The sequence below is a fragment of the Pelmatolapia mariae genome, linkage group LG23 (genome assembly GCF_036321145.2).
Source record: "Pelmatolapia mariae isolate MD_Pm_ZW linkage group LG23, Pm_UMD_F_2, whole genome shotgun sequence".
Lineage (NCBI taxonomy): Eukaryota > Metazoa > Chordata > Actinopteri > Cichliformes > Cichlidae > Pelmatolapia > Pelmatolapia mariae.
In genome coordinates this window covers 20,507,793-20,534,791 of record NC_086246.1, presented here as the reverse complement: position 1 = coordinate 20,534,791, position 26,999 = coordinate 20,507,793, and the positions used below count along the sequence as shown (strand labels likewise).

Here is a 26,999-nt window from a genome sequence, read left to right as displayed (position 1 = left end):
CAGCAGGCACAGTGTCCACCTGACACCCATGAGCAACGAGTTTTAATTCTTATTGGCTGCTGGCTGCGGTCCTCGACAACGGGGTTCATGTCGATACTGTAACCCATTTTGTTGTGATTTAAAAAACAATTTAGAGTGAAGGATATTGATTGGTTTCTATTTTTTTTAATACCTGCTCATGACAGCACAGCTGTAATGCATACTCAATGCTGCAAACTTCACGTCATAAACATTTGTGAGTGTGTGCACAAAAACATCTACAGGTGCTCTGTGCATGTACAGTGATATTGATATAACGCTTGAAGATTTTGACATTACTACATCAGTGGGAGAGCTCTTTGCGCAAGACTCACTAACCATCCTATTAGAAAATGAGCTAAAAGAGTGCCTCAGATTCGTTTCAATATTTAAACTGTCATTTGCGTGTTGAAGTGCAAAAGCTTACAGCACCCGGTATTCCCGGGCGGTCACCCATCCAAGTACTGACCAGGCCCGGCCCTGCTTGGCTGCCGAGATCAGACGAGATCGGGCGTGTTCAGGGCGGTATGGCCGCAAGCGAGGGAACGCTTCAGAAACAGCCTTTTTATACATGCTGTGATGACACAGTCATGCTTACGTTTTCATGTTCTGTATACAAGCTGAATTCTCCAAACCGCAAAAATGTTGGACTTCCAAATGGTCCTAACACACTGTGTGCTCGCTGTCACTTTAACACTGTGCTGTGAGAACCTAACATGTGTTATTATCGTGATGTTACTGCGGGAAAAGCATTTTTGCAGCTCAATGTTGAAGCTGCAGTTAACAACAACGGTTTGCATGTTCTCGCTGTAACACATGAAGTTTAGCACAATACTATAGTTTAAACGCTGTGACATTTGCAGCCTATAAAAGGTCTTTTATAGCGGGCTTCACTGGCTTACGGCCATACCACCCTGAACACGCCCGATCTCGTCTGATCTCGGAAGCTAAGCAGGGTCGGGCCTGGTCAGTACTTGGATGGGAGACCGCCTGGGAATACCAGGTGCTGTAAGCTTTTGCACTTCAACACACAAACGGCAGAGGGCGCTGCTGCTCACTCAGTGGAGGCAGCTTCAGGAAAGGCTTCGTGACAACGCTCCTGATTGCCTTTCGCTTTTGTGTAAAACAAAAAAACAACAAGAACGAAATATTTAGGAAATGCACAAACTTATTTATTCCGTAAATGCAGAAAATGTCTATGGCTAGTCCGTCTGGGCTCAGTAGTGAGGAACTTGTTAACCTTGTAGTGTGCAGCAGGCACAGTGTCCACCTGACACCCATGAGCAACGAGTTTTAATTCTTATTGGCTGCTGGCTGCGGTCCCGAAGAATACTGCGTAAATGCGCATCAATGTGATACCCTGAGGAGGGAACACGATATCATGGAGTTTCTAACATGGAGCAAGGTGAAGGTGATGCTACTATCCAGGACAGCCCCTGCTTAGCTTCAGAGGTCAGATGAGTTCAGGCGTGGTATGGCCGTAAGTGAGAGGCTTCCTCGACAACGGGGTTCATGTAGATACTGTAACCCATTTTGTTGTGATTTAAAAAACAATTTAGAGTGAAGGATATTGATTGGTTTCTATTTTTTTTAATACCTGCACATGACAGCACAGCTGTAATGCATACTCAATGCTGCAAACTTCACGTCATAAACATTTGTGAGTGTGTGCACAAAAACATCTACAGGTGCTCTGTGCATGTACAGTGATATTGATATAACGCTTGAAGATTTTGACATTACTACATCAGTGGGAGAGCTCTTTGCGCAAGACTCACTAACCATCCTATTAGAAAATGAGCTAAAAGAGTGCCTCAGATTCGTTTCAATATTTAAACTGTCATTTGCGTGTTGAAGTGCAAAAGCTTACAGCACCCGGTATTCCCAGGCGGTCACCCATCCAAGTACTGACCAGGCCCGTCCCTGCTTGGCTGCCGAGATCAGACGAGATCGGGCGTGTTCAGGGCGGTATGGCCGTAAGCGAGGGAATGCTTCAGAAACAGCCTTTTTATACATGCTGTGATGACACAGTCATGCTTACGTTTTCATGTTCTGTATACAAGCTGAATTCTCCAAACCGCAAAAATGTTGGACTTCCAAATGGTCCTAACACACTGTGTGCTCGCTGTCACTTTAACACTGTGCTGTGAGAACCTAACATGTGTTATTATCGTGATGTTACTGCGGGAAAAGCATTTTTGCAGCTCAATGTTGAAGCTGCAGTTAACAACAAAGGTTTGCATGTTCTCGCTGTAACACATGAAGTTTAGCACAATACTATAGTTTAAACGCTGTGACATTTGCAGCCTATAAAAGGTCTTTTATAGCGGGCTTCACTGGCTTACGGCCATACCACCCTGAACACGCCCGATCTCGTCTGATCTCGGAAGCTAAGCAGGGTCGGGCCTGGTCAGTACTTGGATGGGAGACCGCCTGGGAATACCAGGTGCTGTAAGCTTTGGCACTTCAACACACAAACGGCAGAGGGCGCTGCTGCTCACTCAGTGGAGGCAGCTTCAGGAAAGGCTTCGTGACAACGCTCCTGATTGCCTTTCGCTTTTGTGTAAAACAAAAAAACAACAAGAACGAAATATTTAGGAAATGCACAAACTTATTTATTCCGTAAATGCAGAAAATGTCTATGGCTAGTCCGTCTGGGCTCAGTAGTGAGGAACTTGTTAACCTTGTAGTGTGCAGCAGGCACAGTGTCCACCTGACACCCATGAGCAACGAGTTTTAATTCTTATTGGCTGCTGGCTGCGGTCCTCGACAACGGGGTTCATGTCGATACTGTAACCCATTTTGTTGTGATTTAAAAAACAATTTAGAGTGAAGGATATTGATTGGTTTCTATTTTTTTTAATACCTGCTCATGACAGCACAGCTGTAATGCATACTCAATGCTGCAAACTTCACGTCATAAACATTTGTGAGTGTGTGCACAAAAACATCTACAGGTGCTCTGTGCATGTACAGTGATATTGATATAACGCTTGAAGATTTTGACATTACTACATCAGTGGGAGAGCTCTTTGCGCAAGACTCACTAACCATCCTATTAGAAAATGAGCTAAAAGAGTGCCTCAGATTCGTTTCAATATTTAAACTGTCATTTGCGTGTTGAAGTGCAAAAGCTTACAGCACCCGGTATTCCCGGGCGGTCACCCATCCAAGTACTGACCAGGCCCGGCCCTGCTTGGCTGCCGAGATCAGACGAGATCGGGCGTGTTCAGGGCGGTATGGCCGTAAGCGAGGGAACGCTTCAGAAACAGCCTTTTTATACATGCTGTGATGACACAGTCATGCTTACGTTTTCATGTTCTGTATACAAGCTGAATTCTCCAAACCGCAAAAATGTTGGACTTCCAAATGGTCCTAACACACTGTGTGCTCGCTGTCACTTTAACACTGTGCTGTGAGAACCTAACATGTGTTATTATCGTGATGTTACTGCGGGAAAAGCATTTTTGCAGCTCAATGTTGAAGCTGCAGTTAACAACAAAGGTTTGCATGTTCTCGCTGTAACACATGAAGTTTAGCACAATACTATAGTTTAAACGCTGTGACATTTGCAGCCTATAAAAGGTCTTTTATAGCGGGCTTCACTGGCTTACGGCCATACCACCCTGAACACGCCCGATCTCGTCTGATCTCGGAAGCTAAGCAGGGTCGGGCCTGGTCAGTACTTGGATGGGAGACCGCCTGGGAATACCAGGTGCTGTAAGCTTTTGCACTTCAACACACAAACGGCAGAGGGCGCTGCTGCTCACTCAGTGGAGGCAGCTTCAGGAAAGGCTTCGTGACAACGCTCCTGATTGCCTTTCGCTTTTGTGTAAAACAAAAAAACAACAAGAACGAAATATTTAGGAAATGCACAAACTTATTTATTCCGTAAATGCAGAAAATGTCTATGGCTAGTCCGTCTGGGCTCAGTAGTGAGGAACTTGTTAACCTTGTAGTGTGCAGCAGGCACAGTGTCCACCTGACACCCATGAGCAACGAGTTTTAATTCTTATTGGCTGCTGGCTGCGGTCCCGAAGAATACTGCGTAAATGCGCATCAATGTGATACCCTGAGGAGGGACCACGATATCATGGAGTTTCTAACATGGAGCAAGGTGAAGGTGATGCTACTATCCAGGACAGCCCCTGCTTAGCTTCAGAGGTCAGATGAGTTCAGGCGTGGTATGGCCGTAAGTGAGAGGCTTCCTCGACAACGGGGTTCATGTAGATACTGTAACCCATTTTGTTGTGATTTAAAAAACAATTTAGAGTGAAGGATATTGATTGGTTTCTATTTTTTTTAATACCTGCACATGACAGCACAGCTGTAATGCATACTCAATGCTGCAAACTTCACGTCATAAACATTTGTGAGTGTGTGCACAAAAACATCTACAGGTGCTCTGTGCATGTACAGTGATATTGATATAACGCTTGAAGATTTTGACATTACTACATCAGTGGGAGAGCTCTTTGCGCAAGACTCACTAACCATCCTATTAGAAAATGAGCTAAAAGAGTGCCTCAGATTCATTTCAATATTTAAACTGTCATTTGCGTGTTGAAGTGCAAAAGCTTACAGCACCCGGTATTCCCGGGCGGTCACCCATCCAAGTACTGACCAGGCCCGTCCCTGCTTGGCTGCCGAGATCAGACGAGATCGGGCGTGTTCAGGGCGGTATGGCCGTAAGCGAGGGAACGCTTCAGAAACAGCCTTTTTATACATGCTGTGATGACACAGTCATGCTTACGTTTTCATGTTCTGTATACAAGCTGAATTCTCCAAACCGCAAAAATGTTGGACTTCCAAATGGTCCTAACACACTGTGTGCTCGCTGTCACTTTAACACTGTGCTGTGAGAACCTAACATGTGTTATTATCGTGATGTTACTGCGGGAAAAGCATTTTTGCAGCTCAATGTTGAAGCTGCAGTTAACAACAAAGGTTTGCATGTTCTCGCTGTAACACATGAAGTTTAGCACAATACTATAGTTTAAACGCTGTGACATTTGCAGCCTATAAAAGGTCTTTTATAGCGGGCTTCACTGGCTTACGGCCATACCACCCTGAACACGCCCGATCTCGTCTGATCTCGGAAGCTAAGCAGGGTCGGGCCTGGTCAGTACTTGGATGGGAGACCGCCTGGGAATACCAGGTGCTGTAAGCTTTTGCACTTCAACACACAAACGGCAGAGGGCGCTGCTGCTCACTCAGTGGAGGCAGCTTCAGGAAAGGCTTCGTGACAACGCTCCTGATTGCCTTTCGCTTTTGTGTAAAACAAAAAAACAACAAGAACGAAATATTTAGGAAATGCACAAACTTATTTATTCCGTAAATGCAGAAAATGTCTATGGCTAGTCCGTCTGGGCTCAGTAGTGAGGAACTTGTTAACCTTGTAGTGTGCAGCAGGCACAGTGTCCACCTGACACCCATGAGCAACGAGTTTTAATTCTTATTGGCTGCTGGCTGCGGTCCCGAAGAATACTGCGTAAATGCGCATCAATGTGATACCCTGAGCAGGGAACACGATATCATGGAGTTTCTAACATGGAGCAAGGTGAAGGTGATGCTACTATCCAGGACAGCCCCTGCTTAGCTTCAGAGGTCAGATGAGCTCAGGCGTGGTATGGCCGTAAGTGAGAGGCTTCCTCGACAACGGGGTTCATGTAGATACTGTAACCCATTTTGTTGTGATTTAAAAAACAATTTAGAGTGAAGGATATTGATTGGTTTCTATTTTTTTTAATACCTGCACATGACAGCACAGCTGTAATGCATACTCAATGCTGCAAACTTCACGTCATAAACATTTGTGAGTGTGTGCACAAAAACATCTACAGGTGCTCTGTGCATGTACAGTGATATTGATATAACGCTTGAAGATTTTGACATTACTACATCAGTGGGAGAGCTCTTTGCGCAAGACTCACTAACCATCCTATTAGAAAATGAGCTAAAAGAGTGCCTCAGATTCGTTTCAATATTTAAACTGTCATTTGCGTGTTGAAGTGCAAAAGCTTACAGCACCCGGTATTCCCAGGCGGTCACCCATCCAAGTACTGACCAGGCCCGGCCCTGCTTGGCTGCCGAGATCAGACGAGATCGGGCGTGTTCAGGGCGGTATGGTCGTAAGCGAGGGAACGCTTCAGAAACAGCCTTTTTATACATGCTGTGATGACACAGTCATGCTTACGTTTTCATGTTCTGTATACAAGCTGAATTCTCCAAACCGCAAAAATGTTGGACTTCCAAATGGTCCTAACACACTGTGTGCTCGCTGTCACTTTAACACTGTGCTGTGAGAACCTAACATGTGTTATTATCGTGATGTTACTGCGGGAAAAGCATTTTTGCAGCTCAATGTTGAAGCTGCAGTTAACAACAAAGGTTTGCATGTTCTCGCTGTAACACATGAAGTTTAGCACAATACTATAGTTTAAACGCTGTGACATTTGCAGCCTATAAAAGGTCTTTTATAGCGGGCTTCACTCGCTTACGGCCATACCACCCTGAACACGCCCGATCTCGTCTGATCTCGGAAGCTAAGCAGGGTCGGGCCTGGTCAGTACTTGGATGGGAGACCGCCTGGGAATACCAGGTGCTGTAAGCTTTTGCACTTCAACACACAAACGGCAGAGGGCGCTGCTGCTCACTCAGTGGAGGCAGCTTCAGGAAAGGCTTCGTGACAACGCTCCTGATTGCCTTTCGCTTTTGTGTAAAACAAAAAAACAACAAGAACGAAATATTTAGGAAATGCACAAACTTATTTATTCCGTAAATGCAGAAAATGTCTATGGCTAGTCCGTCTGGGCTCAGTAGTGAGGAACTTGTTAACCTTGTAGTGTGCAGCAGGCACAGTGTCCACCTGACACCCATGAGCAACGAGTTTTAATTCTTATTGGCTGCTGGCTGCGGTCCCGAAGAATACTGCGTAAATGCGCATCAATGTGATACCCTGAGGAGGGACCACGATATCATGGAGTTTCTAACATGGAGCAAGGTGAAGGTGATGCTACTATCCAGGACAGCCCCTGCTTAGCTTCAGAGGTCAGATGAGTTCAGGCGTGGTATGGCCGTAAGTGAGAGGCTTCCTCGACAACGGGGTTCATGTAGATACTGTAACCCATTTTGTTGTGATTTAAAAAACAATTTAGAGTGAAGGATATTGATTGGTTTCTATTTTTTTTAATACCTGCACATGACAGCACAGCTGTAATGCATACTCAATGCTGCAAACTTCACGTCATAAACATTTGTGAGTGTGTGCACAAAAACATCTACAGGTGCTCTGTGCATGTACAGTGATATTGATATAACGCTTGAAGATTTTGACATTACTACATCAGTGGGAGAGCTCTTTGCGCAAGACTCACTAACCATCCTATTAGAAAATGAGCTAAAAGAGTGCCTCAGATTCGTTTCAATATTTAAACTGTCATTTGCGTGTTGAAGTGCAAAAGCTTACAGCACCCGGTATTCCCAGGCGGTCACCCATCCAAGTACTGACCAGGCCCGGTCCTGCTTGGCTGCCGAGATCAGACGAGATCGGGGGTGTTCAGGGCGGTATGGCCGTAAGCGAGGGAACGCTTCAGAAACAGCCTTTTTATACATGCTGTGATGACACAGTCATGCTTACGTTTTCATGTTCTGTATACAAGCTGAATTCTCCAAACCGCAAAAATGTTGGACTTCCAAATGGTCCTAACACACTGTGTGCTCGCTGTCACTTTAACACTGTGCTGTGAGAACCTAACATGTGTTATTATCGTGATGTTACTGCGGGAAAAGCATTTTTGCAGCTCAATGTTGAAGCTGCAGTTAACAACAAAGGTTTGCATGTTCTCGCTGTAACACATGAAGTTTAGCACAATACTATAGTTTAAACGCTGTGACATTTGCAGCCTATAAAAGGTCTTTTATAGCGGGCTTCACTGGCTTACGGCCATACCACCCTGAACACGCCCGATCTCGTCTGATCTCGGAAGCTAAGCAGGGTCGGGCCTGGTCAGTACTTGGATGGGAGACCGCCTGGGAATACCAGGTGCTGTAAGCTTTTGCACTTCAACACACAAACGGCAGAGGGCGCTGCTGCTCACTCAGTGGAGGCAGCTTCAGGAAAGGCTTCGTGACAACGCTCCTGATTGCCTTTCGCTTTTGTGTAAAACAAAAAAACAACAAGAACGAAATATTTAGGAAATGCACAAACTTATTTATTCCGTAAATGCAGAAAATGTCTATGGCTAGTCCGTCTGGGCTCAGTAGTGAGGAACTTGTTAACCTTGTAGTGTGCAGCAGGCACAGTGTCCACCTGACACCCATGAGCAACGAGTTTTAATTCTTATTGGCTGCTGGCTGCGGTCCCGAAGAATACTGCGTAAATGCGCATCAATGTGATACCCTGAGCAGGGAACACGATATCATGGAGTTTCTAACATGGAGCAAGGTGAAGGTGATGCTACTATCCAGGACAGCCCCTGCTTAGCTTCAGAGGTCAGATGAGCTCAGGCGTGGTATGGCCGTAAGTGAGAGGCTTCCTCGACAACGGGGTTCATGTAGATACTGTAACCCATTTTGTTGTGATTTAAAAAACAATTTAGAGTGAAGGATATTGATTGGTTTCTATTTTTTTTAATACCTGCTCATGACAGCACAGCTGTAATGCATACTCAATGCTGCAAACTTCACGTCATAAACATTTGTGAGTGTGTGCACAAAAACATCTACAGGTGCTCTGTGCATGTACAGTGATATTGATATAACGCTTGAAGATTTTGACATTACTACATCAGTGGGAGAGCTCTTTGCGCAAGACTCACTAACCATCCTATTAGAAAATGAGCTAAAAGAGTGCCTCAGATTCGTTTCAATATTTAAACTGTCATTTGCGTGTTGAAGTGCAAAAGCTTACAGCACCCGGTATTCCCGGGCGGTCACCCATCCAAGTACTGACCAGGCCCGGCCCTGCTTGGCTGCCGAGATCAGACGAGATCGGGCGTGTTCAGGGCGGTATGGCCATAAGCGAGGGAACGCTTCAGAAACAGCCTTTTTATACATGCTGTGATGACACAGTCATGCTTACGTTTTCATGTTCTGTATACAAGCTGAATTCTCCAAACCGCAAAAATGTTGGACTTCCAAATGGTCCTAACACACTGTGTGCTCGCTGTCACTTTAACACTGTGCTGTGAGAACCTAACATGTGTTATTATCGTGATGTTACTGCGGGAAAAGCATTTTTGCAGCTCAATGTTGAAGCTGCAGTTAACAACAAAGGTTTGCATGTTCTCGCTGTAACACATGAAGTTTAGCACAATACTATAGTTTAAACGCTGTGACATTTGCAGCCTATAAAAGGTCTTTTATAGCGGGCTTCACTGGCTTACGGCCATACCACCCTGAACACGCCCGATCTCGTCTGATCTCGGAAGCTAAGCAGGGTCGGGCCTGGTCAGTACTTGGATGGGAGACCGCCTGGGAATACCAGGTGCTGTAAGCTTTTGCACTTCAACACACAAACGGCAGAGGGCGCTGCTGCTCACTCAGTGGAGGCAGCTTCAGGAAAGGCTTCGTGACAACGCTCCTGATTGCCTTTCGCTTTTGTGTAAAACAAAAAAACAACAAGAACGAAATATTTAGGAAATGCACAAACTTATTTATTCCGTAAATGCAGAAAATGTCTATGGCTAGTCCGTCTGGGCTCAGTAGTGAGGAACTTGTTAACCTTGTAGTGTGCAGCAGGCACAGTGTCCACCTGACACCCATGAGCAACGAGTTTTAATTCTTATTGGCTGCTGGCTGCGGTCCTCGACAACGGGGTTCATGTCGATACTGTAACCCATTTTGTTGTGATTTAAAAAACAATTTAGAGTGAAGGATATTGATTGGTTTCTATTTTTTTTAATACCTGCACATGACAGCACAGCTGTAATGCATACTCAATGCTGCAAACTTCACGTCATAAACATTTGTGAGTGTGTGCACAAAAACATCTACAGGTGCTCTGTGCATGTACAGTGATATTGATATAACGCTTGAAGATTTTGACATTACTACATCAGTGGGAGAGCTCTTTGCGCAAGACTCACTAACCATCCTATTAGAAAATGAGCTAAAAGAGTGCCTCAGATTCGTTTCAATATTTAAACTGTCATTTGCGTGTTGAAGTGCAAAAGCTTACAGCACCCGGTATTCCCAGGCGGTCACCCATCCAAGTACTGACCAGGCCCGGCCCTGCTTGGCTGCCGAGATCAGACGAGATCGGGCGTGTTCAGGGCGGTATGGCCGTAAGCGAGGGAACGCTTCAGAAACAGCCTTTTTATACATGCTGCGATGACACAGTCATGCTTACGTTTTCATGTTCTGTATACAAGCTGAATTCTCCAAACCGCAAAAATGTTGGACTTCCAAATGGTCCTAACACACTGTGTGCTCGCTGTCACTTTAACACTGTGCTGTGAGAACCTAACATGTGTTATTATCGTGATGTTACTGCGGGAAAAGCATTTTTGCAGCTCAATGTTGAAGCTGCAGTTAACAACAAAGGTTTGCATGTTCTCGCTGTAACACATGAAGTTTAGCACAATACTATAGTTTAAACGCTGTGACATTTGCAGCCTATAAAAGGTCTTTTATAGCGGGCTTCACTCGCTTACGGCCATACCACCCTGAACACGCCCGATCTCGTCTGATCTCGGAAGCTAAGCAGGGTCGGGCCTGGTCAGTACTTGGATGGGAGACCGCCTGGGAATACCAGGTGCTGTAAGCTTTTGCACTTCAACACACAAACGGCAGAGGGCGCTGCTGCTCACTCAGTGGAGGCAGCTTCAGGAAAGGCTTCGTGACAACGCTCCTGATTGCCTTTCGCTTTTGTGTAAAACAAAAAAACAACAAGAACGAAATATTTAGGAAATGCACAAACTTATTTATTCCGTAAATGCAGAAAATGTCTATGGCTAGTCCGTCTGGGCTCAGTAGTGAGGAACTTGTTAACCTTGTAGTGTGCAGCAGGCACAGTGTCCACCTGACACCCATGAGCAACGAGTTTTAATTCTTATTGGCTGCTGGCTGCGGTCCTCGACAACGGGGTTCATGTCGATACTGTAACCCATTTTGTTGTGATTTAAAAAACAATTTAGAGTGAAGGATATTGATTGGTTTCTATTTTTTTTAATACCTGCACATGACAGCACAGCTGTAATGCATACTCAATGCTGCAAACTTCACGTCATAAACATTTGTGAGTGTGTGCACAAAAACATCTACAGGTGCTCTGTGCATGTACAGTGATATTGATATAACGCTTGAAGATTTTGACATTACTACATCAGTGGGAGAGCTCTTTGCGCAAGACTCACTAACCATCCTATTAGAAAATGAGCTAAAAGAGTGCCTCAGATTCGTTTCAATATTTAAACTGTCATTTGCGTGTTGAAGTGCAAAAGCTTACAGCACCCGGTATTCCCAGGCGGTCACCCATCCAAGTACTGACCAGGCCCGGCCCTGCTTGGCTGCCGAGATCAGACGAGATCGGGCGTGTTCAGGGCGGTATGGCCGTAAGCGAGGGAACGCTTCAGAAACAGCCTTTTTATACATGCTGTGATGACACAGTCATGCTTACGTTTTCATGTTCTGTATACAAGCTGAATTCTCCAAACCGCAAAAATGTTGGACTTCCAAATGGTCCTAACACACTGTGTGCTCGCTGTCACTTTAACACTGTGCTGTGAGAACCTAACATGTGTTATTATCGTGATGTTACTGCGGGAAAAGCATTTTTGCAGCTCAATGTTGAAGCTGCAGTTAACAACAAAGGTTTGCATGTTCTCGCTGTAACACATGAAGTTTAGCACAATACTATAGTTTAAACGCTGTGACATTTGCAGCCTATAAAAGGTCTTTTATAGCGGGCTTCACTCGCTTACGGCCATACCACCCTGAACACGCCCGATCTCGTCTGATCTCGGAAGCTAAGCAGGGTCGGGCCTGGTCAGTACTTGGATGGGAGACCGCCTGGGAATACCAGGTGCTGTAAGCTTTTGCACTTCAACACACAAACGGCAGAGGGCGCTGCTGCTCACTCAGTGGAGGCAGCTTCAGGAAAGGCTTCGTGACAACGCTCCTGATTGCCTTTCGCTTTTGTGTAAAACAAAAAAACAACAAGAACGAAATATTTAGGAAATGCACAAACTTATTTATTCCGTAAATGCAGAAAATGTCTATGGCTAGTCCGTCTGGGCTCAGTAGTGAGGAACTTGTTAACCTTGTAGTGTGCAGCAGGCACAGTGTCCACCTGACACCCATGAGCAACGAGTTTTAATTCTTATTGGCTGCTGGCTGCGGTCCCGAAGAATACTGCGTAAATGCGCATCAATGTGATACCCTGAGGAGGGACCACGATATCATGGAGTTTCTAACATGGAGCAAGGTGAAGGTGATGCTACTATCCAGGACAGCCCCTGCTTAGCTTCAGAGGTCAGATGAGTTCAGGCGTGGTATGGCCGTAAGTGAGAGGCTTCCTCGACAACGGGGTTCATGTAGATACTGTAACCCATTTTGTTGTGATTTAAAAAACAATTTAGAGTGAAGGATATTGATTGGTTTCTATTTTTTTTAATACCTGCACATGACAGCACAGCTGTAATGCATACTCAATGCTGCAAACTTCACGTCATAAACATTTGTGAGTGTGTGCACAAAAACATCTACAGGTGCTCTGTGCATGTACAGTGATATTGATATAACGCTTGAAGATTTTGACATTACTACATCAGTGGGAGAGCTCTTTGCGCAAGACTCACTAACCATCCTATTAGAAAATGAGCTAAAAGAGTGCCTCAGATTCGTTTCAATATTTAAACTGTCATTTGCGTGTTGAAGTGCAAAAGCTTACAGCACCCGGTATTCCCAGGCGGTCACCCATCCAAGTACTGACCAGGCCCGGTCCTGCTTGGCTGCCGAGATCAGACGAGATCGGGGGTGTTCAGGGCGGTATGGCCGTAAGCGAGGGAACGCTTCAGAAACAGCCTTTTTATACATGCTGTGATGACACAGTCATGCTTACGTTTTCATGTTCTGTATACAAGCTGAATTCTCCAAACCGCAAAAATGTTGGACTTCCAAATGGTCCTAACACACTGTGTGCTCGCTGTCACTTTAACACTGTGCTGTGAGAACCTAACATGTGTTATTATCGTGATGTTACTGCGGGAAAAGCATTTTTGCAGCTCAATGTTGAAGCTGCAGTTAACAACAAAGGTTTGCATGTTCTCGCTGTAACACATGAAGTTTAGCACAATACTATAGTTTAAACGCTGTGACATTTGCAGCCTATAAAAGGTCTTTTATAGCGGGCTTCACTCGCTTACGGCCATACCACCCTGAACACGCCCGATCTCGTCTGATCTCGGAAGCTAAGCAGGGTCGGGCCTGGTCAGTACTTGGATGGGAGACCGCCTGGGAATACCAGGTGCTGTAAGCTTTTGCACTTCAACACACAAACGGCAGAGGGCGCTGCTGCTCACTCAGTGGAGGCAGCTTCAGGAAAGGCTTCGTGACAACGCTCCTGATTGCCTTTCGCTTTTGTGTAAAACAAAAAAACAACAAGAACGAAATATTTAGGAAATGCACAAACTTATTTATTCCGTAAATGCAGAAAATGTCTATGGCTAGTCCGTCTGGGCTCAGTAGTGAGGAACTTGTTAACCTTGTAGTGTGCAGCAGGCACAGTGTCCACCTGACACCCATGAGCAACGAGTTTTAATTCTTATTGGCTGCTGGCTGCGGTCCCGAAGAATACTGCGTAAATGCGCATCAATGTGATACCCTGAGCAGGGAACACGATATCATGGAGTTTCTAACATGGAGCAAGGTGAAGGTGATGCTACTATCCAGGACAGCCCCTGCTTAGCTTCAGAGGTCAGATGAGCTCAGGCGTGATATGGCCGTAAGTGAGAGGCTTCCTCGACAACGGGGTTCATGTAGATACTGTAACCCATTTTGTTGTGATTTAAAAAACAATTTAGAGTGAAGGATATTGATTGGTTTCTATTTTTTTTAATACCTGCACATGACAGCACAGCTGTAATGCATACTCAATGCTGCAAACTTCACGTCATAAACATTTGTGAGTGTGTGCACAAAAACATCTACAGGTGCTCTGTGCATGTACAGTGATATTGATATAACGCTTGAAGATTTTGACATTACTACATCAGTGGGAGAGCTCTTTGCGCAAGACTCACTAACCATCCTATTAGAAAATGAGCTAAAAGAGTGCCTCAGATTCGTTTCAATATTTAAACTGTCATTTGCGTGTTGAAGTGCAAAAGCTTACAGCACCCGGTATTCCCAGGCGGTCACCCATCCAAGTACTGACCAGGCCCGGTCCTGCTTGGCTGCCGAGATCAGACGAGATCGGGCGTGTTCAGGGCGGTATGGCCGTAAGCGAGGGAACGCTTCAGAAACAGCCTTTTTATACATGCTGTGATGACACAGTCATGCTTACGTTTTCATGTTCTGTATACAAGCTGAATTCTCCAAACCGCAAAAATGTTGGACTTCCAAATGGTCCTAACACACTGTGTGCTCGCTGTCACTTTAACACTGTGCTGTGAGAACCTAACATGTGTTATTATCGTGATGTTACTGCGGGAAAAGCATTTTTGCAGCTCAATGTTGAAGCTGCAGTTAACAACAAAGGTTTGCATGTTCTCGCTGTAACACATGAAGTTTAGCACAATACTATAGTTTAAACGCTGTGACATTTGCAGCCTATAAAAGGTCTTTTATAGCGGGCTTCACTCGCTTACGGCCATACCACCCTGAACACGCCCGATCTCGTCTGATCTCGGAAGCTAAGCAGGGTCGGGCCTGGTCAGTACTTGGATGGGAGACCGCCTGGGAATACCAGGTGCTGTAAGCTTTTGCACTTCAACACACAAACGGCAGAGGGCGCTGCTGCTCACTCAGTGGAGGCAGCTTCAGGAAAGGCTTCGTGACAACGCTCCTGATTGCCTTTCGCTTTTGTGTAAAACAAAAAAACAACAAGAACGAAATATTTAGGAAATGCACAAACTTATTTATTCCGTAAATGCAGAAAATGTCTATGGCTAGTCCGTCTGGGCTCAGTAGTGAGGAACTTGTTAACCTTGTAGTGTGCAGCAGGCACAGTGTCCACCTGACACCCATGAGCAACGAGTTTTAATTCTTATTGGCTGCTGGCTGCGGTCCCGAAGAATACTGCGTAAATGCGCATCAATGTGATACCCTGAGCAGGGAACACGATATCATGGAGTTTCTAACATGGAGCAAGGTGAAGGTGATGCTACTATCCAGGACAGCCCCTGCTTAGCTTCAGAGGTCAGATGAGCTCAGGCGTGGTATGGCCGTAAGTGAGAGGCTTCCTCGACAACGGGGTTCATGTAGATACTGTAACCCATTTTGTTGTGATTTAAAAAACAATTTAGAGTGAAGGATATTGATTGGTTTCTATTTTTTTTAATACCTGCACATGACAGCACAGCTGTAATGCATACTCAATGCTGCAAACTTCACGTCATAAACATTTGTGAGTGTGTGCACAAAAACATCTACAGGTGCTCTGTGCATGTACAGTGATATTGATATAACGCTTGAAGATTTTGACATTACTACATCAGTGGGAGAGCTCTTTGCGCAAGACTCACTAACCATCCTATTAGAAAATGAGCTAAAAGAGTGCCTCAGATTCGTTTCAATATTTAAACTGTCATTTGCGTGTTGAAGTGCAAAAGCTTACAGCACCCGGTATTCCCAGGCGGTCACCCATCCAAGTACTGACCAGGCCCGGTCCTGCTTGGCTGCCGAGATCAGACGAGATCGGGCGTGTTCAGGGCGGTATGGCCGTAAGCGAGGGAACGCTTCAGAAACAGCCTTTTTATACATGCTGTGATGACACAGTCATGCTTACGTTTTCATGTTCTGTATACAAGCTGAATTCTCCAAACCGCAAAAATGTTGGACTTCCAAATGGTCCTAACACACTGTGTGCTCGCTGTCACTTTAACACTGTGCTGTGAGAACCTAACATGTGTTATTATCGTGATGTTACTGCGGGAAAAGCATTTTTGCAGCTCAATGTTGAAGCTGCAGTTAACAACAAAGGTTTGCATGTTCTCGCTGTAACACATGAAGTTTAGCACAATACTATAGTTTAAACGCTGTGACATTTGCAGCCTATAAAAGGTCTTTTATAGCGGGCTTCACTCGCTTACGGCCATACCACCCTGAACACGCCCGATCTCGTCTGATCTCGGAAGCTAAGCAGGGTCGGGCCTGGTCAGTACTTGGATGGGAGACCGCCTGGGAATACCAGGTGCTGTAAGCTTTTGCACTTCAACACACAAACGGCAGAGGGCGCTGCTGCTCACTCAGTGGAGGCAGCTTCAGGAAAGGCTTCGTGACAACGCTCCTGATTGCCTTTCGCTTTTGTGTAAAACAAAAAAACAACAAGAACGAAATATTTAGGAAATGCACAAACTTATTTATTCCGTAAATGCAGAAAATGTCTATGGCTAGTCCGTCTGGGCTCAGTAGTGAGGAACTTGTTAACCTTGTAGTGTGCAGCAGGCACAGTGTCCACCTGACACCCATGAGCAACGAGTTTTAATTCTTATTGGCTGCTGGCTGCGGTCCCGAAGAATACTGCGTAAATGCGCATCAATGTGATACCCTGAGCAGGGAACACGATATCATGGAGTTTCTAACATGGAGCAAGGTGAAGGTGATGCTACTATCCAGGACAGCCCCTGCTTAGCTTCAGAGGTCAGATGAGCTCAGGCGTGGTATGGCCGTAAGTGAGAGGCTTCCTCGACAACGGGGTTCATGTAGATACTGTAACCCATTTTGTTGTGATTTAAAAAACAATTTAGAGTGAAGGATATTGATTGGTTTCTATTTTTTTTAATACCTGCACATGACAGCACAGCTGTAATGCATACTCAATGCTGCAAACTTCACGTCATAAACATTTGTGAGTGTGTGCACAAAAACATCTACAGGTGCTCTGTGCATGTACAGTGATATTGATATAACGCTTGAAGATTTTGACATTACTACATCAGTGGGAGAGCTCTTTGCGCAAGACTCACTAACCATCCTATTAGAAAATGAGCTAAAAGAGTGCCTCAGATTCGTTTCAATATTTAAACTGTCATTTGCGTGTTGAAGTGCAAAAGCTTACAGCACCCGGTATTCCCAGGCGGTCACCCATCCAAGTACTGACCAGGCCCGGTCCTGCTTGGCTGCCGAGATCAGACGAGATCGGGCGTGTTCAGGGCGGTATGGCCGTAAGCGAGGGAACGCTTCAGAAACAGCCTTTTTATACATGCTGTGATGACACAGTCATGCTTACGTTTTCATGTTCTGTATACAAGCTGAATTCTCCAAACCGCAAAAATGTTGGACTTCCAAATGGTCCTAACACACTGTGTGCTCGCTGTCACTTTAACACTGTGCTGTGAGAACCTAACATGTGTTATTATCGTGATGTTACTGCGGGAAAAGCATTTTTGCAGCTCAATGTTGAAGCTGCAGTTAACAACAAAGGTTTGCATGTTCTCGCTGTAACACATGAAGTTTAGCACAATACTATAGTTTAAACGCTGTGACATTTGCAGCCTATAAAAGGTCTTTTATAGCGGGCTTCACTCGCTTACGGCCATACCACCCTGAACACGCCCGATCTCGTCTGATCTCGGAAGCTAAGCAGGGTCGGGCCTGGTCAGTACTTGGATGGGAGACCGCCTGGGAATACCAGGTGCTGTAAGCTTTTGCACTTCAACACACAAACGGCAGAGGGCGCTGCTGCTCACTCAGTGGAGGCAGCTTCAGGAAAGGCTTCGTGACAACGCTCCTGATTGCCTTTCGCTTTTGTGTAAAACAAAAAAACAACAAGAACGAAATATTTAGGAAATGCACAAACTTATTTATTCCGTAAATGCAGAAAATGTCTATGGCTAGTCCGTCTGGGCTCAGTAGTGAGGAACTTGTTAACCTTGTAGTGTGCAGCAGGCACAGTGTCCACCTGACACCCATGAGCAACGAGTTTTAATTCTTATTGGCTGCTGGCTGCGGTCCTCGACAACGGGGTTCATGTCGATACTGTAACCCATTTTGTTGTGATTTAAAAAACAATTTAGAGTGAAGGATATTGATTGGTTTCTATTTTTTTTAATACCTGCTCATGACAGCACAGCTGTAATGCATACTCAATGCTGCAAACTTCACGTCATAAACATTTGTGAGTGTGTGCACAAAAACATCTACAGGTGCTCTGTGCATGTACAGTGATATTGATATAACGCTTGAAGATTTTGACATTACTACATCAGTGGGAGAGCTCTTTGCGCAAGACTCACTAACCATCCTATTAGAAAATGAGCTAAAAGAGTGCCTCAGATTCGTTTCAATATTTAAACTGTCATTTGCGTGTTGAAGTGCAAAAGCTTACAGCACCCGGTATTCCCGGGCGGTCACCCATCCAAGTACTGACCAGGCCCGGCCCTGCTTGGCTGCCGAGATCAGACGAGATCGGGCGTGTTCAGGGCGGTATGGCCATAAGCGAGGGAACGCTTCAGAAACAGCCTTTTTATACATGCTGTGATGACACAGTCATGCTTACGTTTTCATGTTCTGTATACAAGCTGAATTCTCCAAACCGCAAAAATGTTGGACTTCCAAATGGTCCTAACACACTGTGTGCTCGCTGTCACTTTAACACTGTGCTGTGAGAACCTAACATGTGTTATTATCGTGATGTTACTGCGGGAAAAGCATTTTTGCAGCTCAATGTTGAAGCTGCAGTTAACAACAAAGGTTTGCATGTTCTCGCTGTAACACATGAAGTTTAGCACAATACTATAGTTTAAACGCTGTGACATTTGCAGCCTATAAAAGGTCTTTTATAGCGGGCTTCACTCGCTTACGGCCATACCACCCTGAACACGCCCGATCTCGTCTGATCTCGGAAGCTAAGCAGGGTCGGGCCTGGTCAGTACTTGGATGGGAGACCGCCTGGGAATACCAGGTGCTGTAAGCTTTTGCACTTCAACACACAAACGGCAGAGGGCGCTGCTGCTCACTCAGTGGAGGCAGCTTCAGGAAAGGCTTCGTGACAACGCTCCTGATTGCCTTTCGCTTTTGTGTAAAACAAAAAAACAACAAGAACGAAATATTTAGGAAATGCACAAACTTATTTATTCCGTAAATGCAGAAAATGTCTATGGCTAGTCCGTCTGGGCTCAGTAGTGAGGAACTTGTTAACCTTGTAGTGTGCAGCAGGCACAGTGTCCACCTGACACCCATGAGCAACGAGTTTTAATTCTTATTGGCTGCTGGCTGCGGTCCTCGACAACGGGGTTCATGTCGATACTGTAACCCATTTTGTTGTGATTTAAAAAACAATTTAGAGTGAAGGATATTGATTGGTTTCTATTTTTTTTAATACCTGCACATGACAGCACAGCTGTAATGCATACTCAATGCTGCAAACTTCACGTCATAAACATTTGTGAGTGTGTGCACAAAAACATCTACAGGTGCTCTGTGCATGTACAGTGATATTGATATAACGCTTGAAGATTTTGACATTACTACATCAGTGGGAGAGCTCTTTGCGCAAGACTCACTAACCATCCTATTAGAAAATGAGCTAAAAGAGTGCCTCAGATTCGTTTCAATATTTAAACTGTCATTTGCGTGTTGAAGTGCAAAAGCTTACAGCACCCGGTATTCCCAGGCGGTCACCCATCCAAGTACTGACCAGGCCCGGCCCTGCTTGGCTGCCGAGATCAGACGAGATCGGGCGTGTTCAGGGCGGTATGGCCGTAAGCGAGGGAACGCTTCAGAAACAGCCTTTTTATACATGCTGCGATGACACAGTCATGCTTACGTTTTCATGTTCTGTATACAAGCTGAATTCTCCAAACCGCAAAAATGTTGGACTTCCAAATGGTCCTAACACACTGTGTGCTCGCTGTCACTTTAACACTGTGCTGTGAGAACCTAACATGTGTTATTATCGTGATGTTACTGCGGGAAAAGCATTTTTGCAGCTCAATGTTGAAGCTGCAGTTAACAACAAAGGTTTGCATGTTCTCGCTGTAACACATGAAGTTTAGCACAATACTATAGTTTAAACGCTGTGACATTTGCAGCCTATAAAAGGTCTTTTATAGCGGGCTTCACTCGCTTACGGCCATACCACCCTGAACACGCCCGATCTCGTCTGATCTCGGAAGCTAAGCAGGGTCGGGCCTGGTCAGTACTTGGATGGGAGACCGCCTGGGAATACCAGGTGCTGTAAGCTTTTGCACTTCAACACACAAACGGCAGAGGGCGCTGCTGCTCACTCAGTGGAGGCAGCTTCAGGAAAGGCTTCGTGACAACGCTCCTGATTGCCTTTCGCTTTTGTGTAAAACAAAAAAACAACAAGAACGAAATATTTAGGAAATGCACAAACTTATTTATTCCGTAAATGCAGAAAATGTCTATGGCTAGTCCGTCTGGGCTCAGTAGTGAGGAACTTGTTAACCTTGTAGTGTGCAGCAGGCACAGTGTCCACCTGACACCCATGAGCAACGAGTTTTAATTCTTATTGGCTGCTGGCTGCGGTCCTCGACAACGGGGTTCATGTCGATACTGTAACCCATTTTGTTGTGATTTAAAAAACAATTTAGAGTGAAGGATATTGATTGGTTTCTATTTTTTTTAATACCTGCACATGACAGCACAGCTGTAATGCATACTCAATGCTGCAAACTTCACGTCATAAACATTTGTGAGTGTGTGCACAAAAACATCTACAGGTGCTCTGTGCATGTACAGTGATATTGATATAACGCTTGAAGATTTTGACATTACTACATCAGTGGGAGAGCTCTTTGCGCAAGACTCACTAACCATCCTATTAGAAAATGAGCTAAAAGAGTGCCTCAGATTCGTTTCAATATTTAAACTGTCATTTGCGTGTTGAAGTGCAAAAGCTTACAGCACCCGGTATTCCCAGGCGGTCACCCATCCAAGTACTGACCAGGCCCGGCCCTGCTTGGCTGCCGAGATCAGACGAGATCGGGCGTGTTCAGGGCGGTATGGCCGTAAGCGAGGGAACGCTTCAGAAACAGCCTTTTTATACATGCTGCGATGACACAGTCATGCTTACGTTTTCATGTTCTGTATACAAGCTGAATTCTCCAAACCGCAAAAATGTTGGACTTCCAAATGGTCCTAACACACTGTGTGCTCGCTGTCACTTTAACACTGTGCTGTGAGAACCTAACATGTGTTATTATCGTGATGTTACTGCGGGAAAAGCATTTTTGCAGCTCAATGTTGAAGCTGCAGTTAACAACAAAGGTTTGCATGTTCTCGCTGTAACACATGAAGTTTAGCACAATACTATAGTTTAAACGCTGTGACATTTGCAGCCTATAAAAGGTCTTTTATAGCGGGCTTCACTCGCTTACGGCCATACCACCCTGAACACGCCCGATCTCGTCTGATCTCGGAAGCTAAGCAGGGTCGGGCCTGGTCAGTACTTGGATGGGAGACCGCCTGGGAATACCAGGTGCTGTAAGCTTTTGCACTTCAACACACAAACGGCAGAGGGCGCTGCTGCTCACTCAGTGGAGGCAGCTTCAGGAAAGGCTTCGTGACAACGCTCCTGATTGCCTTTCGCTTTTGTGTAAAACAAAAAAACAACAAGAACGAAATATTTAGGAAATGCACAAACTTATTTATTCCGTAAATGCAGAAAATGTCTATGGCTAGTCCGTCTGGGCTCAGTAGTGAGGAACTTGTTAACCTTGTAGTGTGCAGCAGGCACAGTGTCCACCTGACACCCATGAGCAACGAGTTTTAATTCTTATTGGCTGCTGGCTGCGGTCCCGAAGAATACTGCGTAAATGCGCATCAATGTGATACCCTGAGCAGGGAACACGATATCATGGAGTTTCTAACATGGAGCAAGGTGAAGGTGATGCTACTATCCAGGACAGCCCCTGCTTAGCTTCAGAGGTCAGATGAGTTCAGGCGTGGTATGGCCGTAAGTGAGAGGCTTCCTCGACAACGGGGTTCATGTAGATACTGTAACCCATTTTGTTGTGATTTAAAAAACAATTTAGAGTGAAGGATATTGATTGGTTTCTATTTTTTTTAATACCTGCACATGACAGCACAGCTGTAATGCATACTCAATGCTGCAAACTTCACGTCATAAACATTTGTGAGTGTGTGCACAAAAACATCTACAGGTGCTCTGTGCATGTACAGTGATATTGATATAACGCTTGAAGATTTTGACATTACTACATCAGTGGGAGAGCTCTTTGCGCAAGACTCACTAACCATCCTATTAGAAAATGAGCTAAAAGAGTGCCTCAGATTCGTTTCAATATTTAAACTGTCATTTGCGTGTTGAAGTGCAAAAGCTTACAGCACCCGGTATTCCCAGGCGGTCACCCATCCAAGTACTGACCAGGCCCGGTCCTGCTTGGCTGCCGAGATCAGACGAGATCGGGCGTGTTCAGGGCGGTATGGCCGTAAGCGAGGGAACGCTTCAGAAACAGCCTTTTTATACATGCTGTGATGACACAGTCATGCTTACGTTTTCATGTTCTGTATACAAGCTGAATTCTCCAAACCGCAAAAATGTTGGACTTCCAAATGGTCCTAACACACTGTGTGCTCGCTGTCACTTTAACACTGTGCTGTGAGAACCTAACATGTGTTATTATCGTGATGTTACTGCGGGAAAAGCATTTTTGCAGCTCAATGTTGAAGCTGCAGTTAACAACAAAGGTTTGCATGTTCTCGCTGTAACACATGAAGTTTAGCACAATACTATAGTTTAAACGCTGTGACATTTGCAGCCTATAAAAGGTCTTTTATAGCGGGCTTCACTCGCTTACGGCCATACCACCCTGAACACGCCCGATCTCGTCTGATCTCGGAAGCTAAGCAGGGTCGGGCCTGGTCAGTACTTGGATGGGAGACCGCCTGGGAATACCAGGTGCTGTAAGCTTTTGCACTTCAACACACAAACGGCAGAGGGCGCTGCTGCTCACTCAGTGGAGGCAGCTTCAGGAAAGGCTTCGTGACAACGCTCCTGATTGCCTTTCGCTTTTGTGTAAAACAAAAAAACAACAAGAACGAAATATTTAGGAAATGCACAAACTTATTTATTCCGTAAATGCAGAAAATGTCTATGGCTAGTCCGTCTGGGCTCAGTAGTGAGGAACTTGTTAACCTTGTAGTGTGCAGCAGGCACAGTGTCCACCTGACACCCATGAGCAACGAGTTTTAATTCTTATTGGCTGCTGGCTGCGGTCCCGAAGAATACTGCGTAAATGCGCATCAATGTGATACCCTGAGCAGGGAACACGATATCATGGAGTTTCTAACATGGAGCAAGGTGAAGGTGATGCTACTATCCAGGACAGCCCCTGCTTAGCTTCAGAGGTCAGATGAGCTCAGGCGTGGTATGGCCGTAAGTGAGAGGCTTCCTCGACAACGGGGTTCATGTCGATACTGTAACCCATTTTGTTGTGATTTAAAAAACAATTTAGAGTGAAGGATATTGATTGGTTTCTATTTTTTTTAATACCTGCACATGACAGCACAGCTGTAATGCATACTCAATGCTGCAAACTTCACGTCATAAACATTTGTGAGTGTGTGCACAAAAACATCTACAGGTGCTCTGTGCATGTACAGTGATATTGATATAACGCTTGAAGATTTTGACATTACTACATCAGTGGGAGAGCTCTTTGCGCAAGACTCACTAACCATCCTATTAGAAAATGAGCTAAAAGAGTGCCTCAGATTCGTTTCAATATTTAAACTGTCATTTGCGTGTTGAAGTGCAAAAGCTTACAGCACCCGGTATTCCCAGGCGGTCACCCATCCAAGTACTGACCAGGCCCGGCCCTGCTTGGCTGCCGAGATCAGACGAGATCGGGCGTGTTCAGGGCGGTATGGCCGTAAGCGAGGGAACGCTTCAGAAACAGCCTTTTTATACATGCTGTGATGACACAGTCATGCTTACGTTTTCATGTTCTGTATACAAGCTGAATTCTCCAGACCGCAAAAATGTTGGACTTCCAAATGGTCCTAACACACTGTGTGCTCGCTGTCACTTTAACACTGTGCTGTGAGAACCTAACATGTGTTATTATCGTGATGTTACTGCGGGAAAAGCATTTTTGCAGCTCAATGTTGAAGCTGCAGTTAACAACAAAGGTTTGCATGTTCTCGCTGTAACACATGAAGTTTAGCACAATACTATAGTTTAAACGCTGTGACATTTGCAGCCTATAAAAGGTCTTTTATAGCGGGCTTCACTCGCTTACGGCCATACCACCCTGAACACGCCCGATCTCGTCTGATCTCGGAAGCTAAGCAGGGTCGGGCCTGGTCAGTACTTGGATGGGAGACCGCCTGGGAATACCAGGTGCTGTAAGCTTTTGCACTTCAACACACAAACGGCAGAGGGCGCTGCTGCTCACTCAGTGGAGGCAGCTTCAGGAAAGGCTTCGTGACAACGCTCCTGATTGCCTTTCGCTTTTGTGTAAAACAAAAAAACAACAAGAACGAAATATTTAGGAAATGCACAAACTTATTTATTCCGTAAATGCAGAAAATGTCTATGGCTAGTCCGTCTGGGCTCAGTAGTGAGGAACTTGTTAACCTTGTAGTGTGCAGCAGGCACAGTGTCCACCTGACACCCATGAGCAACGAGTTTTAATTCTTATTGGCTGCTGGCTGCGGTCCCGAAGAATACTGCGTAAATGCGCATCAATGTGATACCCTGAGGAGGGAACACGATATCATGGAGTTTCTAACATGGAGCAAGGTGAAGGTGATGCTACTATCCAGGACAGCCCCTGCTTAGCTTCAGAGGTCAGATGAGCTCAGGCGTGGTATGGCCGTAAGTGAGAGGCTTCCTCGACAACGGGGTTCATGTAGATACTGTAACCCATTTTGTTGTGATTTAAAAAACAATTTAGAGTGAAGGATATTGATTGGTTTCTATTTTTTTTAATACCTGCACATGACAGCACAGCTGTAATGCATACTCAATGCTGCAAACTTCACGTCATAAACATTTGTGAGTGTGTGCACAAAAACATCTACAGGTGCTCTGTGCATGTACAGTGATATTGATATAACGCTTGAAGATTTTGACATTACTACATCAGTGGGAGAGCTCTTTGCGCAAGACTCACTAACCATCCTATTAGAAAATGAGCTAAAAGAGTGCCTCAGATTCGTTTCAATATTTAAACTGTCATTTGCGTGTTGAAGTGCAAAAGCTTACAGCACCCGGTATTCCCAGGCGGTCACCCATCCAAGTACTGACCAGGCCCGGCCCTGCTTGGCTGCCGAGATCAGACGAGATCGGGCGTGTTCAGGGCGGTATGGCCGTAAGCGAGGGAACGCTTCAGAAACAGCCATTTTATACATGCTGTGATGACACAGTCATGCTTACGTTTTCATGTTCTGTATACAAGCTGAATTCTCCAAACCGCAAAAATGTTGGACTTCCAAATGGTCCTAACACACTGTGTGCTCGCTGTCACTTTAACACTGTGCTGTGAGAACCTAACATGTGTTATTATCGTGATGTTACTGCGGGAAAAGCATTTTTGCAGCTCAATGTTGAAGCTGCAGTTAACAACAAAGGTTTGCATGTTCTCGCTGTAACACATGAAGTTTAGCACAATACTATAGTTTAAACGCTGTGACATTTGCAGCCTATAAAAGGTCTTTTATAGCGGGCTTCACTCGCTTACGGCCATACCACCCTGAACACGCCCGATCTCGTCTGATCTCGGAAGCTAAGCAGGGTCGGGCCTGGTCAGTACTTGGATGGGAGACCGCCTGGGAATACCAGGTGCTGTAAGCTTTTGCACTTCAACACACAAACGGCAGAGGGCGCTGCTGCTCACTCAGTGGAGGCAGCTTCAGGAAAGGCTTCGTGACAACGCTCCTGATTGCCTTTCGCTTTTGTGTAAAACAAAAAAACAACAAGAACGAAATATTTAGGAAATGCACAAACTTATTTATTCCGTAAATGCAGAAAATGTCTATGGCTAGTCCGTCTGGGCTCAGTAGTGAGGAACTTGTTAACCTTGTAGTGTGCAGCAGGCACAGTGTCCACCTGACACCCATGAGCAACGAGTTTTAATTCTTATTGGCTGCTGGCTGCGGTCCCGAAGAATACTGCGTAAATGCGCATCAATGTGATACCCTGAGCAGGGAACACGATATCATGGAGTTTCTAACATGGAGCAAGGTGAAGGTGATGCTACTATCCAGGACAGCCCCTGCTTAGCTTCAGAGGTCAGATGAGCTCAGGCGTGGTATGGCCGTAAGTGAGAGGCTTCCTCGACAACGGGGTTCATGTAGATACTGTAACCCATTTTGTTGTGATTTAAAAAACAATTTAGAGTGAAGGATATTGATTGGTTTCTATTTTTTTTAATACCTGCACATGACAGCACAGCTGTAATGCATACTCAATGCTGCAAACTTCACGTCATAAACATTTGTGAGTGTGTGCACAAAAACATCTACAGGTGCTCTGTGCATGTACAGTGATATTGATATAACGCTTGAAGATTTTGACATTACTACATCAGTGGGAGAGCTCTTTGCGCAAGACTCACTAACCATCCTATTAGAAAATGAGCTAAAAGAGTGCCTCAGATTCGTTTCAATATTTAAACTGTCATTTGCGTGTTGAAGTGCAAAAGCTTACAGCACCCGGTATTCCCAGGCGGTCACCCATCCAAGTACTGACCAGGCCCGGTCCTGCTTGGCTGCCGAGATCAGACGAGATCGGGCGTGTTCAGGGCGGTATGGCCGTAAGCGAGGGAACGCTTCAGAAACAGCCTTTTTATACATGCTGTGATGACACAGTCATGCTTACGTTTTCATGT

At 45.2% G+C, this 26,999-nt stretch overlaps 39 non-coding genes across 39 annotated transcripts; 19 read left to right on the top strand and 20 right to left on the bottom strand.

Moving 5' to 3' along the window:
- Positions 1 to 438: 438 nt before the first annotated feature.
- Positions 439 to 557, bottom strand: LOC134621670 (5S ribosomal RNA). Its single transcript, XR_010092418.1, has one exon. It is a non-coding gene; the product is annotated as a 5S ribosomal RNA (ribosomal RNA).
- Positions 558 to 914: 357 nt separating this feature from the next.
- On the top strand, positions 915 to 1,033 carry LOC134621993 (5S ribosomal RNA). The gene has a single exon (XR_010092704.1). It is a non-coding gene; the product is annotated as a 5S ribosomal RNA (ribosomal RNA).
- An 848-nt stretch (positions 1,034 to 1,881) lies between these two features.
- LOC134621528 (5S ribosomal RNA) lies at positions 1,882 to 2,000 on the bottom strand. The gene has a single exon (XR_010092282.1). It is a non-coding gene; the product is annotated as a 5S ribosomal RNA (ribosomal RNA).
- A 357-nt stretch (positions 2,001 to 2,357) lies between these two features.
- On the top strand, positions 2,358 to 2,476 carry LOC134621992 (5S ribosomal RNA). The gene has a single exon (XR_010092703.1). It is a non-coding gene; the product is annotated as a 5S ribosomal RNA (ribosomal RNA).
- A 674-nt stretch (positions 2,477 to 3,150) lies between these two features.
- Positions 3,151 to 3,269, bottom strand: LOC134621590 (5S ribosomal RNA). Its single transcript, XR_010092341.1, has one exon. It is a non-coding gene; the product is annotated as a 5S ribosomal RNA (ribosomal RNA).
- Positions 3,270 to 3,626: 357 nt separating this feature from the next.
- Positions 3,627 to 3,745, top strand: LOC134621991 (5S ribosomal RNA). The gene has a single exon (XR_010092702.1). It is a non-coding gene; the product is annotated as a 5S ribosomal RNA (ribosomal RNA).
- An 848-nt stretch (positions 3,746 to 4,593) lies between these two features.
- On the bottom strand, positions 4,594 to 4,712 carry LOC134621615 (5S ribosomal RNA). The gene has a single exon (XR_010092366.1). It is a non-coding gene; the product is annotated as a 5S ribosomal RNA (ribosomal RNA).
- A 357-nt stretch (positions 4,713 to 5,069) lies between these two features.
- Positions 5,070 to 5,188, top strand: LOC134621990 (5S ribosomal RNA). Its single transcript, XR_010092701.1, has one exon. It is a non-coding gene; the product is annotated as a 5S ribosomal RNA (ribosomal RNA).
- An 848-nt stretch (positions 5,189 to 6,036) lies between these two features.
- Positions 6,037 to 6,155, bottom strand: LOC134621681 (5S ribosomal RNA). The gene has a single exon (XR_010092428.1). It is a non-coding gene; the product is annotated as a 5S ribosomal RNA (ribosomal RNA).
- Positions 6,156 to 6,512: 357 nt separating this feature from the next.
- LOC134621989 (5S ribosomal RNA) lies at positions 6,513 to 6,631 on the top strand. Its single transcript, XR_010092700.1, has one exon. It is a non-coding gene; the product is annotated as a 5S ribosomal RNA (ribosomal RNA).
- Positions 6,632 to 7,479: 848 nt separating this feature from the next.
- On the bottom strand, positions 7,480 to 7,598 carry LOC134621730 (5S ribosomal RNA). Its single transcript, XR_010092474.1, has one exon. It is a non-coding gene; the product is annotated as a 5S ribosomal RNA (ribosomal RNA).
- A 357-nt stretch (positions 7,599 to 7,955) lies between these two features.
- Positions 7,956 to 8,074, top strand: LOC134621988 (5S ribosomal RNA). The gene has a single exon (XR_010092699.1). It is a non-coding gene; the product is annotated as a 5S ribosomal RNA (ribosomal RNA).
- An 848-nt stretch (positions 8,075 to 8,922) lies between these two features.
- Positions 8,923 to 9,041, bottom strand: LOC134621659 (5S ribosomal RNA). Its single transcript, XR_010092408.1, has one exon. It is a non-coding gene; the product is annotated as a 5S ribosomal RNA (ribosomal RNA).
- Positions 9,042 to 9,398: 357 nt separating this feature from the next.
- LOC134621986 (5S ribosomal RNA) lies at positions 9,399 to 9,517 on the top strand. Its single transcript, XR_010092697.1, has one exon. It is a non-coding gene; the product is annotated as a 5S ribosomal RNA (ribosomal RNA).
- Positions 9,518 to 10,191: 674 nt separating this feature from the next.
- Positions 10,192 to 10,310, bottom strand: LOC134621461 (5S ribosomal RNA). Its single transcript, XR_010092218.1, has one exon. It is a non-coding gene; the product is annotated as a 5S ribosomal RNA (ribosomal RNA).
- A 357-nt stretch (positions 10,311 to 10,667) lies between these two features.
- Positions 10,668 to 10,786, top strand: LOC134621985 (5S ribosomal RNA). The gene has a single exon (XR_010092696.1). It is a non-coding gene; the product is annotated as a 5S ribosomal RNA (ribosomal RNA).
- A 674-nt stretch (positions 10,787 to 11,460) lies between these two features.
- Positions 11,461 to 11,579, bottom strand: LOC134621460 (5S ribosomal RNA). The gene has a single exon (XR_010092217.1). It is a non-coding gene; the product is annotated as a 5S ribosomal RNA (ribosomal RNA).
- Positions 11,580 to 11,936: 357 nt separating this feature from the next.
- Positions 11,937 to 12,055, top strand: LOC134621984 (5S ribosomal RNA). The gene has a single exon (XR_010092695.1). It is a non-coding gene; the product is annotated as a 5S ribosomal RNA (ribosomal RNA).
- Positions 12,056 to 12,903: 848 nt separating this feature from the next.
- Positions 12,904 to 13,022, bottom strand: LOC134621729 (5S ribosomal RNA). The gene has a single exon (XR_010092473.1). It is a non-coding gene; the product is annotated as a 5S ribosomal RNA (ribosomal RNA).
- Positions 13,023 to 13,379: 357 nt separating this feature from the next.
- LOC134621983 (5S ribosomal RNA) lies at positions 13,380 to 13,498 on the top strand. The gene has a single exon (XR_010092694.1). It is a non-coding gene; the product is annotated as a 5S ribosomal RNA (ribosomal RNA).
- Positions 13,499 to 14,346: 848 nt separating this feature from the next.
- On the bottom strand, positions 14,347 to 14,465 carry LOC134621697 (5S ribosomal RNA). The gene has a single exon (XR_010092443.1). It is a non-coding gene; the product is annotated as a 5S ribosomal RNA (ribosomal RNA).
- Positions 14,466 to 14,822: 357 nt separating this feature from the next.
- On the top strand, positions 14,823 to 14,941 carry LOC134621982 (5S ribosomal RNA). Its single transcript, XR_010092693.1, has one exon. It is a non-coding gene; the product is annotated as a 5S ribosomal RNA (ribosomal RNA).
- Positions 14,942 to 15,789: 848 nt separating this feature from the next.
- LOC134621695 (5S ribosomal RNA) lies at positions 15,790 to 15,908 on the bottom strand. The gene has a single exon (XR_010092442.1). It is a non-coding gene; the product is annotated as a 5S ribosomal RNA (ribosomal RNA).
- A 357-nt stretch (positions 15,909 to 16,265) lies between these two features.
- On the top strand, positions 16,266 to 16,384 carry LOC134621981 (5S ribosomal RNA). Its single transcript, XR_010092692.1, has one exon. It is a non-coding gene; the product is annotated as a 5S ribosomal RNA (ribosomal RNA).
- Positions 16,385 to 17,232: 848 nt separating this feature from the next.
- LOC134621694 (5S ribosomal RNA) lies at positions 17,233 to 17,351 on the bottom strand. Its single transcript, XR_010092441.1, has one exon. It is a non-coding gene; the product is annotated as a 5S ribosomal RNA (ribosomal RNA).
- A 357-nt stretch (positions 17,352 to 17,708) lies between these two features.
- Positions 17,709 to 17,827, top strand: LOC134621980 (5S ribosomal RNA). Its single transcript, XR_010092691.1, has one exon. It is a non-coding gene; the product is annotated as a 5S ribosomal RNA (ribosomal RNA).
- Positions 17,828 to 18,501: 674 nt separating this feature from the next.
- Positions 18,502 to 18,620, bottom strand: LOC134621658 (5S ribosomal RNA). Its single transcript, XR_010092407.1, has one exon. It is a non-coding gene; the product is annotated as a 5S ribosomal RNA (ribosomal RNA).
- Positions 18,621 to 18,977: 357 nt separating this feature from the next.
- LOC134621979 (5S ribosomal RNA) lies at positions 18,978 to 19,096 on the top strand. The gene has a single exon (XR_010092690.1). It is a non-coding gene; the product is annotated as a 5S ribosomal RNA (ribosomal RNA).
- Positions 19,097 to 19,770: 674 nt separating this feature from the next.
- LOC134621458 (5S ribosomal RNA) lies at positions 19,771 to 19,889 on the bottom strand. Its single transcript, XR_010092216.1, has one exon. It is a non-coding gene; the product is annotated as a 5S ribosomal RNA (ribosomal RNA).
- A 357-nt stretch (positions 19,890 to 20,246) lies between these two features.
- On the top strand, positions 20,247 to 20,365 carry LOC134621978 (5S ribosomal RNA). The gene has a single exon (XR_010092689.1). It is a non-coding gene; the product is annotated as a 5S ribosomal RNA (ribosomal RNA).
- Positions 20,366 to 21,039: 674 nt separating this feature from the next.
- Positions 21,040 to 21,158, bottom strand: LOC134621457 (5S ribosomal RNA). Its single transcript, XR_010092215.1, has one exon. It is a non-coding gene; the product is annotated as a 5S ribosomal RNA (ribosomal RNA).
- A 357-nt stretch (positions 21,159 to 21,515) lies between these two features.
- On the top strand, positions 21,516 to 21,634 carry LOC134621977 (5S ribosomal RNA). The gene has a single exon (XR_010092688.1). It is a non-coding gene; the product is annotated as a 5S ribosomal RNA (ribosomal RNA).
- Positions 21,635 to 22,482: 848 nt separating this feature from the next.
- Positions 22,483 to 22,601, bottom strand: LOC134621693 (5S ribosomal RNA). The gene has a single exon (XR_010092440.1). It is a non-coding gene; the product is annotated as a 5S ribosomal RNA (ribosomal RNA).
- Positions 22,602 to 22,958: 357 nt separating this feature from the next.
- LOC134621975 (5S ribosomal RNA) lies at positions 22,959 to 23,077 on the top strand. The gene has a single exon (XR_010092686.1). It is a non-coding gene; the product is annotated as a 5S ribosomal RNA (ribosomal RNA).
- An 848-nt stretch (positions 23,078 to 23,925) lies between these two features.
- LOC134621456 (5S ribosomal RNA) lies at positions 23,926 to 24,044 on the bottom strand. The gene has a single exon (XR_010092214.1). It is a non-coding gene; the product is annotated as a 5S ribosomal RNA (ribosomal RNA).
- Positions 24,045 to 24,401: 357 nt separating this feature from the next.
- Positions 24,402 to 24,520, top strand: LOC134621974 (5S ribosomal RNA). The gene has a single exon (XR_010092685.1). It is a non-coding gene; the product is annotated as a 5S ribosomal RNA (ribosomal RNA).
- An 848-nt stretch (positions 24,521 to 25,368) lies between these two features.
- LOC134621455 (5S ribosomal RNA) lies at positions 25,369 to 25,487 on the bottom strand. Its single transcript, XR_010092213.1, has one exon. It is a non-coding gene; the product is annotated as a 5S ribosomal RNA (ribosomal RNA).
- A 357-nt stretch (positions 25,488 to 25,844) lies between these two features.
- On the top strand, positions 25,845 to 25,963 carry LOC134621973 (5S ribosomal RNA). Its single transcript, XR_010092684.1, has one exon. It is a non-coding gene; the product is annotated as a 5S ribosomal RNA (ribosomal RNA).
- Positions 25,964 to 26,811: 848 nt separating this feature from the next.
- On the bottom strand, positions 26,812 to 26,930 carry LOC134621692 (5S ribosomal RNA). The gene has a single exon (XR_010092439.1). It is a non-coding gene; the product is annotated as a 5S ribosomal RNA (ribosomal RNA).
- Between the last annotated feature and the right edge of the window lie 69 nt (positions 26,931 to 26,999).